Below are 9,430 nucleotides of genomic sequence, written 5' to 3' on the forward strand. Positions count from 1 at the left end.
AATGGGTTAGTGGGCTAGGAAATGATGAATTCTTGGAATGTAAGAGGGGCTGACTAAGCTTTGGTCAGAAGGGAATGGAGAGTCTTATGTTACCATGCTCTGTGCCTAGTGGTTCCTTCGTTCTTGTGAGGAGATGGTTTGTTCCACTGGTCATGTGCCACTGGATGGGGGTTGCCTTTTCTTGTGTCACAGTCTGTTAATTATACACTGTGAACCTTACAATAGGAAACCACTCTTTGGTGTGTGTGTGTGTGTTCGTGCGTGTCATGAGCGACCTGGGGACCTTGGGGTGTAGGTTGTTGGGCTGGGCGAGAGGATCAGATGATTTGGTGCGTCAACTCAGTCTGGCTACTTCCTGCTGTTAGGAAGTGGAGAGGGGTTCTCTTCCTTCATACTTGGTAGGTGTTGGCTTTTGGTCTCGCAGGGGTTGGTACTGCTGTTCACCAGCAGGAAGACGCTGTTCACATATTCCTGAATTGTTGACTGTACTGTTCGGTATATGAACCAGACAAGCTGGAAGAGAAAAGACCAAAAGGAAGAAGTAATACTATTAGTAGTGCTGTTAAAATGGTAAAATGATTGATTTTAGGGATGAGGAAAAGTAAGAGAGAAGTGAGGATAACCATGATTGATTTCCATAGCTCTTGTTTTGGGCTTTCTGAATGATTTCTAAGTTTTCCTTTAAAATTTTGAGATTTTCTTCTACCTGTCCTGTTCTGTTAATATAGAAACAACAAGTTTTATTTATGATTGCCCAAGTGCTTCCTGTGACAGTGGTGAGGACTCCAATGCTCTTCTATTTTGTGTGACTACTGATGGCAGGCTGTTAATTTCTAATTGTTGATTTTTTATTCTCTTTGCGGTGGCATTCCAGAATATTTGTAATTGGAAGGAGATATTTGGGATTACTTACTCTAGTGTTGGAATACCTGCAATCAGAACAGAGTGCTAAGGTGGTATGTCCTAGCCTAGGTTTTTCTAGGATTGGATTATTATGGGTGTGATATTTAAATCTGTGTTTCCTAAAAAGTGCCCTTTTTCCATTCATGTAGTTGTAGAAGCTGAAGTGAGGTTTCAAGAAAAGAGCCAAGGTTAGGTATTTGTCCACAGGAGGCCATGTCTTGGGATTTTAGGATGCTGGCTTTTGGGATGATAGATACTATAATGCAAGTTCCCGTCCACACTGTAGGAAGGGTTAGGTATGCGGTATTCCCACAAAGAAAATAAAAACCTGTACTAGCAAGCGTTAGTGCTGTTCAGGGGACTGAGGGGTTGTAGTAATAGTGTGGGTGATTAGGAATGCTGAATATTTGGATTCTTCCATATATTACATTAATGCATAAAGGAAAGTAAGAGGGTTTGGAATGATCATATGTTAGTTTGAGTTTAACAGGGGATTTCAGGAAAGGAATGGTGAAGACATTTTTAGGGATTTTTCTGGGTTTTAATCTGGTTAAGATGTATAAATGCCCTGTTTGTGTTCCTACTCCAACATGATCTGCCTATAAGAGCTATTAAAGCACAGTACATCCTCACTATAATTTTTATCACTTATTCATGTAGGTAGTGTTTAATTACTGACCAATCATTCCAAAATAAGGTTAAGTCAAGATGTTTGCTTAACACCTTTAAATCTGTCTGCTAGTGCAGCATAGTAGTGTTAAAGAGTAGAGTGTAATTATAGGATGTAGTGGGTATATGGCCTAATTAGTTGCATATGTTTGGGTGGACAACATTGTATTTTTCCTTTATCCCCCAACCGTGGCTTTTTTTGTGTGCTGTCTGCTCTGTGTCCATTTGCTGTGCATTCTTCTGTGTCTGTATTTTTATTTATTTGTATTTCCCCTCCCCCCCTTGTGACTTGCTTGCTGTCTGCTTTCTGTGTCCTTTCGCTGATCCCTCTTCTGTGTGTGTTTTTTTTTTTTTTTGCTTGTCTCCCTTTTATTTGCATCATCTTGCTGAGCCGGCTCTCCATCGTGCTTGTGGGTGAGGTGGCACTCTGCAGTGCTTGTGGGCTGGGCGGCGCTCCCCAGGGTGTAGGCGAGCCTGCCTTCACAGAAGGCCCCGGGACGCGAACCCCAGGGCCTCCCATATGGTAGATGGAGCCCAACTGATTGAGCCACAGCCGCTTCCCAGAGGACTGGTTTTCAATGCTAAAAAAGGTCTGTCCATTAGGACTGTGACCATACCAATGGAATTTGAAAAAAACGGCAGCCTAGAATTGGGCTTTTTATAGCCATGTACCTGATAGCTTTATCCCAAATAAATACTATATTTAAAGGCCACAGATTTCTGGTAATTTGCATCAGCAAACCTTTAGGGGACTACTATGCATACAAACAACCTCTCATACTAGAAAAAGTAAAAGACTCCAATAAACGAATCACAAGTGAAGAAACTGAAACAACCATCAAGAACTTCCCAAAAATGAAAAGCCAAGGATGAGATGGCTTCACAGGTTAATTCTAACAATCATTCAAAGATGATCTAATACCAGTCTTGCTCAGTTTCTACCAAATAATTGAACAGGAAAGAATGCTACCAAACTCAGTCTATGAAGCCAACATCACACTAATCTGGAGCAGATAAAGATACTATGAAAAAAGAAAATTGCAGACCAATATCTCTAGTAGACAGAAAATCCTCACCGAAATACCTACAAAGTCCAAAAGCATATTAAAAGAATCATACACTATAATCACATGGTTTTATGCCAGGTATGCAAGGGTGATTCAGCACAAGAAAAAATTAGTTTAAAAGGCCCCATTAATAAATTGAAGAGGAAAAATTACATAATTTTCTTAATTGACACAAAGAAGTTATATGACAAAATACAAAATCCTTTCTTGATGAAAGCAATTCTAAAGAGAGGATTAGATAAAAGCTTTCTCAACATGGTAAAGCACATATATGAAAAACCCAAAACTATACTCAATGGCGAAAGGCTGAAAGCATTCCCAATGAGATCAGGAACAAGACAAGGATGCCCACTGTCACCACTCTTACTCAGTATTGTGTTAGAAGTACTACCTAGACCAATTAGACAAGAAAAAGAAATAAGACACCCAATTATTAAAGGAAGAAGTAAAACTTTTACTATTCTCAGACAAAATGATACAAATTCTAGAGAATACTAAAAAATCCACAACAAAGCTAATAGAACTAATAGACAAGTTCAGCAAAGTGACAGGATACAAAATTAATACACAAAAATTAGTAGTACTTCTTTACATTAAGATGAGCAGTCTGAGAAGGAAGTCCGAAAAAAAAAATGGTTAGAAGAATGACTAAAAGAACTCAGAAATTGAGCCTTACACCTATGTTCAAGTGATTTTTGACAAGGCTGTCAAGCTCTTTCAGCCAGACCAGAAAAGTCTATTTAACAAATGGTCCTGTGAGAACTGGAAATCTATATCCAAAAGAAAGATCTCACAGCTTACACAAAAAATAGCTCAAAATGAATCAAGAACCTAAACATAAAAAGCAACAACCCTAAAACTCCTAGAAGAAAATGTAGGGGAAACATTTGCAAGATCTTGTGGCAGGTGGTAGGTTCTTAAACCTTACACCCAAAGCAAGAGCAACAAAACAAAAAAAATAGATGAAAGGGACCTCCTCAAAATTAAACACTTGGATGAAGCGAGGCAAGTGGCGAGATCCTAGCACCTAGTACCACAGTCCTCCAGCAAATGTCCAGAACCATAAAACTATCTAAAGAGATGTGGTAAATGGCAACAAACTTCAGTGTCAGCATCTTTAGTTCAGAATGTTTGGCTGTGGAGTATCGATTCATAAAGCCCTGAGAATCCTCTGCAAGAACTATTTAATTATGCTTGGAAACGTATGGTGATTAATTGTACTGGGTTCCAGATTGCAATATGGGGATCCGTTACAGCTCATGAGGCCCTGGATTTCTTGTTCTCTTTATCTGGATTTTTGAAAATGTGTAAAATCTTGTTCTTTTAGCCTGGATTTTTGAAAAAGTGCAAAATTCAAAGCATATTTTGAACATGGGAAGGCCAATGGAAATGTTTTAAATCACTTTCCTTAATCACTTTCTTATCCAGCTGCCTTTGATTTGTGGAACCTATTATTTGACAGAGGGTATCAGTATTCCTTACTATTGGTAAAGAATGCCAAGATGGTATTTGCTTCTGACAAGATGCAACCGCTGTGTGATTGAGGACACTTGGCACTATTTCCTGCATATGCTCTTACACCACAAGAGATGATATATAAGTATATTCATAAAATATATCATGAGTTAGAGGCTCCATTTGGAATGGGAGCTCATCTGCTGAAAACGCTAATTCTTGTGGATTTTTCACTGGACTCATGCTTTTGTGTGACCATGTAATTCTTCTTTGGGCATGGATAACCATGTATTTGATAAAAACCTTTGTTGGCTATAGTGGTTATGATATTCCTCTCAACTCTTAAATTTCATCCCTTTCTATGCTGGTTCTCGGCATCATGATTTTCACCACGTGATCTTCATCAGAAACTATGGTTCAACATTTACAGTGTGGGACAGAAGTATTGGATGGATGCTCTGTTTTTTGCCTACACTGAAAAGAAGAAGTTTAAGAAAAGGACTAAATAACCATTTTTCATAGACCTTCCTGAAGATACACATTTTCCTGAATTGAAAATAGGAGCTAACATTGTTTCTGTGGATTCATGTGCCTTGTGTGCTAAGTGATAAAAGAACATAATCATCCATGTTTTCTCTAATACATACATTTAGCCCAAATAAATACTTTATACTGAAAATTCTATTTCTAGCCCTTATTTATGAAATATGTAGAAGCATTTTCAAAATCATTAAAATGAAAATTTCTTATGACCTCTCAAATACTCACTTACATGGAATAATAATTATGACAGCCATGGTTATTACAGATGTTTTCAAGACAAGGCACAATATTCCCAGGATCCCAGCAATGAGTCTTTGTGGACATGATGGAAAATCTACAGGGAGAGAAAGGGTAGGTGGAGGTGAGTATTCTGTTTACATACAAAGAATCATCTTCTTAAATGCTGGACTCCAAACCCACAACCACCATTGCAATGTTTCTCTCAGAATATACAATTGAATTTTCAGGAAATCTAATGCTCTAAATAAAAGTCAAATACCATTGCTCTTCAGAATTTATACTGGAATACCATATTCACACACCAGCTCTGATCCACATAAAGAGAAAACAAATGAGCTTACTCACTAAATCTGACTATCCATGTTCCATGTCTATAATCTTTGTTTTCCCTTCTTCTCTGCACCCCAACGGCACATCCTAGAGCTTTTGAGACTCTATTAAAGGTTTTACCTGTGCTGTGTGAATTCTTGTTGTTCCCTTGAGGACCTTGAGAGGCATTTGAAGGTTTAATCCCACCACATAGGTTATTTCCTGCTCAGAGTGTGAAATGGAGCAATTAGTGCCCTTAGGTTTGATTTGCTTCCTCTTTGTGTACTTGGCCAGGTTCACTTCTGTGAGGGTTACTGTTTTGTTATCCATCTCGGCAGCTCCGTGTAAATGAGACTCTGCTCTATGATAACTGCACTTAAGTTGATATATGGTGTGTATACTAACACATCCCTAGTTCACCCACAGTGAGTGGGGCAGCGGGGAGGTGCGCTGAAGATAGTGGTCATTTTTCAGTTGAAGAATTTAAAGGTCTGGTTCTAAATTACTCAGAGGTTTAAAGAAGTGTTTCATGGTATAGTAAGTATTTCTTAAAATATTCTGCATTTGACAAAATACTATTGGTGAGAGTGAAGTAAAGCTAAATTATTGACACAAAGAAGTTCATTAACAAGAATAATCTGATTTCTTAAAATTCAGATTATACTGAAATATTTTAACACTAAACATGTGTTAAATATTAATGTTTTATTTTGTAAAAATTTATCTACTAACTTTTATGATATTTTGAAATCCAGTAACAATTAAATACTGAATTCCCCAAAGATGGAAGAAAAAGAAAATTAGCAAACATTTAATTTATTACACTAAATTATTATGATTTAGTGATATTCATTATTTATTAAAGAGATACAATCTTTTATTTGATATTTTTTTCTTATTAATGAGTTGATGGAAAGTTTTGAGAACTCTTTAAAAATGAAGGAAACAGTGTTTATGTCTAAAAACATCATATAGCTTACTAAACTTATTTACAACCCAAAGAATATTGGAAGCACCACCCAAGAAAAAAGTCATTTTTAATATTTATTTTATAGAGATAATTGTCAATGGCTTAATGCTAAAATATAGGACCATAAGTTGACAAGTCAAATGTGCAGAATTTTTTGGAACCATGTAATGAGTTCAAATTTCCTGAAAGATACTCTGGTTGTGAAAGATACTGAAGTTTCATTTATTTATGTAAGTAATAGCAATCATTCAGTTACATTGAATAATTCAGTCAAAGGCCCTAGCAAGAGTAATAACTAGAATTTAATTCTGGCGTTGAAACTTAAAATGTGTGGCCTTTGAATAATTACTTAGTGTGTCTTTTGGTGTTTCTTAAGTTTAGATTAGCATTTTATGGAAACTATTACATCCTAATTTTTTAAAAAACCAGACTGCATGTATTTAAACAAATTTTTATTACAAATTATGTTTTGCCATGTATCGTTTCATGAATTCCTTTCTAAGAACACAGTTATAAAATGTAGACTAAATAATTTTAACTTAATTCATTATTATACAGTGACAAACTTTTGACCAATTATAAAATTCAAGATTAATGATTCAATGTCATGATGATTATAGGATTTCCATTTAAATTATTTTGATTAACAGACTCAATGTATGTGTGTGTGCATTCATTTGACAATTCTCCACAGGAACAAATTAGAATAATTTAAGATGTACTCCAAATATTTCATATTTAGGTGTGCATTTTATCCTGAAATATTCAAATAAAGGCTCCAATGCTCCCTTTTGTTTTTATTATATATGAATACCACAGCAGCATGCACAGCATTTGGAATCTCCCACTCAAAAAGGTGGGTGAGCAGACAAACAGGGGGCCAGTGGACACACATTCCTTCCTCAGCCAGAAAATCATGCATCCTTGGCTGACTCTCCTAAAGATGCCTGGCATAGCTGGGAAGAAAGGAGACATTTACAGGATCAGTCCAGAGCCAGAGGAAAAAATATCTGTGCTGTTCACAGACTGTCCTGTGTTGACTCAGAGTGAAGTCAGAGGGTAAAAAGCAGGGGGCCCATGAATGTGTCACTTAAAGTATGAAGAGAAATTCTCATAATTGGGTTATTTTTAAGTCAGTTTATCACCCTGCACACCTCTTTCAATTGCTGTGAATAAAATAGTTTCACCTTCTATTGGTTTTGTTAGGAGAGTACCTTTGGAAAAAGTAGTACTATTCAACTATGTCTTCTTGATGTGGCTATGGAGAGATTAGTGACATTTTGAAAAATCCCTGTTTTGACAGAACCACATAAAAAATTAATATTGCTTTTTAAAACAAAATGGTAGTCAACTTGTTTCAAATCAATCGTGGATTCTGTGAATTTAGGCCATATTAACACTATTTTAATGTGTAAGCCCTACATTTAAGTTTGGTTGCTAAATCTTGCCTTGACATACTTCTTTTATATATCTCCCTATTATAAGTTCTATTATGATGTCAAATATTCTAAAATTCACATCACCATTATCACTAATATCACTAATTGCTCTGGGGAATGACTACATTTTCTGTGTTATAACAACTGACACGAGACCATAACTTCACAACTTACCTCCCTGGTTTCTCTGCTCTAGTTCTTAAAATTCTATATGCAAAATTAATTCTTTTAAAATAAATTATTTAATCTTCAGATATCTCCTGATAAAAATAAACTTCTCTTCTAAGGATAAAATATCACAATATTGAAATATGTCAGTTTGCAAAAAAGTGAAATGTCACATAGCTACCCATTATGTTACTTATTTATTCATTTCACAATCATAAACTATTTTATTTTAATATGAGTCTTTAGGTGAAAATGGCAAAGCACATCAAACTATGTAGGACAATTAAAAGCACTTTTAAAGATCTCTTCTAACCAAAAATAGGAAGAAAAAAATGGAGATTTTAACTCACAAAATGAAATGACATAAAAGCATGAAAATAAATAAAATTTAAATCTAGAATATCTACTTGTACCAAAGAGAATTATTTTAATCATTTCTCATCTTTAATCAAGAAAAAGGAGTTATATTTGTTCATGTCTTACCTAGCATTCCTAAGGAAACCACTTTCTTGCCACTGCTAGGAGATTGGGGACAGATTCAAAGCCAAACCTTAAGCTTTGTTAATTCCAGAATATGGAATTTAAATCCAGTCTTGTTCCTGAGTTCTCAATATTATGTGCCCTCAATAACAATAGCCAATGTTGGCTAGCAATAGTTGTGTTTGCATTCATTATATTTTCATAAGCTAAATTGATAATATTCTTTATGTGTCTAAATATATGTATGTATGCATCTATATACAAAATATAATGACATCGATACATGACTGCGACATACACACAATGATTATAGCAGCATTTTTATAAATGCCGAAAATTGAAACAACCAACATATATTCCAACAGATGAATGGATAAACAAACAATGGTATATCCATACAATCGGATATTATTCATTGATAAAAAGAAATGCACTATGAAGCCACAAAAAGACGCAAAAGAATATTAAGTGCATATTTCAAATGAAGGGAGCAAGTCAGAATAGGCTACAAATTGTACATTTCCAACTCTATGACATTCTGGAAAAGGTAAAACTATAGTAAATGTCAGTGTTTGCCAGAAGTTCAGGAAGTGGGGTCAAGGGATGAATAGGTAGAGAAAGAGGCATTCTAATATAGAATTATTTTGTGTGATAGTAGAATCACATCATGTGTGATAGATGACATTATACATTGGCCAAAGTCCGTAGAATTGTAAAGCACAGTGAAACCTAATACATACTATGTGCCTAGGTTAATAATATAGTATCAATATCGGTTCATCAATTGTAACAAATATATCAAACCAAAACATGATACAATAACAGAGAAACAGTGGGATGGAGGGAAAGAGGGTATATGGCAATTCTGTACTTTCCCTGTAAGTTTTCTGTACATCTAAAGCTGTCCTAAAAAATAAAGTAGTTACAAGCAAAATAGAACTTCCTTTATCTGATAAAGACAACTTATTTTTTAAAAAAGGAACTTCATACTTAAAGCTTTATTTCTGAGATCAGGAACAAGGCAATAAGAGTTCTTCTCTTCAAGTTTTGAAAGAAGGTTCTACCAAGTATAGTACAGGAATAAAGAAGTAAAGGATATGTAGATTTTTAAAGTAAGAAAATAACTGTAATCATTTGTAGTTATCTCTTGTGTTTGAAGGAAGGTCAAAATGATCCAAAGATGAACT

At 35.3% G+C, this 9,430-nt stretch overlaps 1 pseudogene; it reads left to right on the top strand.

Moving 5' to 3' along the window:
• Positions 1-3,728: 3,728 nt before the first annotated feature.
• LOC101427516 (methylsterol monooxygenase 1 pseudogene) lies at positions 3,729-4,603 on the top strand (annotated as a pseudogene).
• Positions 4,604-9,430: the final 4,827 nt, after the last annotated feature.

Source organism: Dasypus novemcinctus, chromosome 20, assembly GCF_030445035.2.
Source record: "Dasypus novemcinctus isolate mDasNov1 chromosome 20, mDasNov1.1.hap2, whole genome shotgun sequence".
Taxonomy (NCBI): Eukaryota; Metazoa; Chordata; class Mammalia; order Cingulata; family Dasypodidae; genus Dasypus; species Dasypus novemcinctus.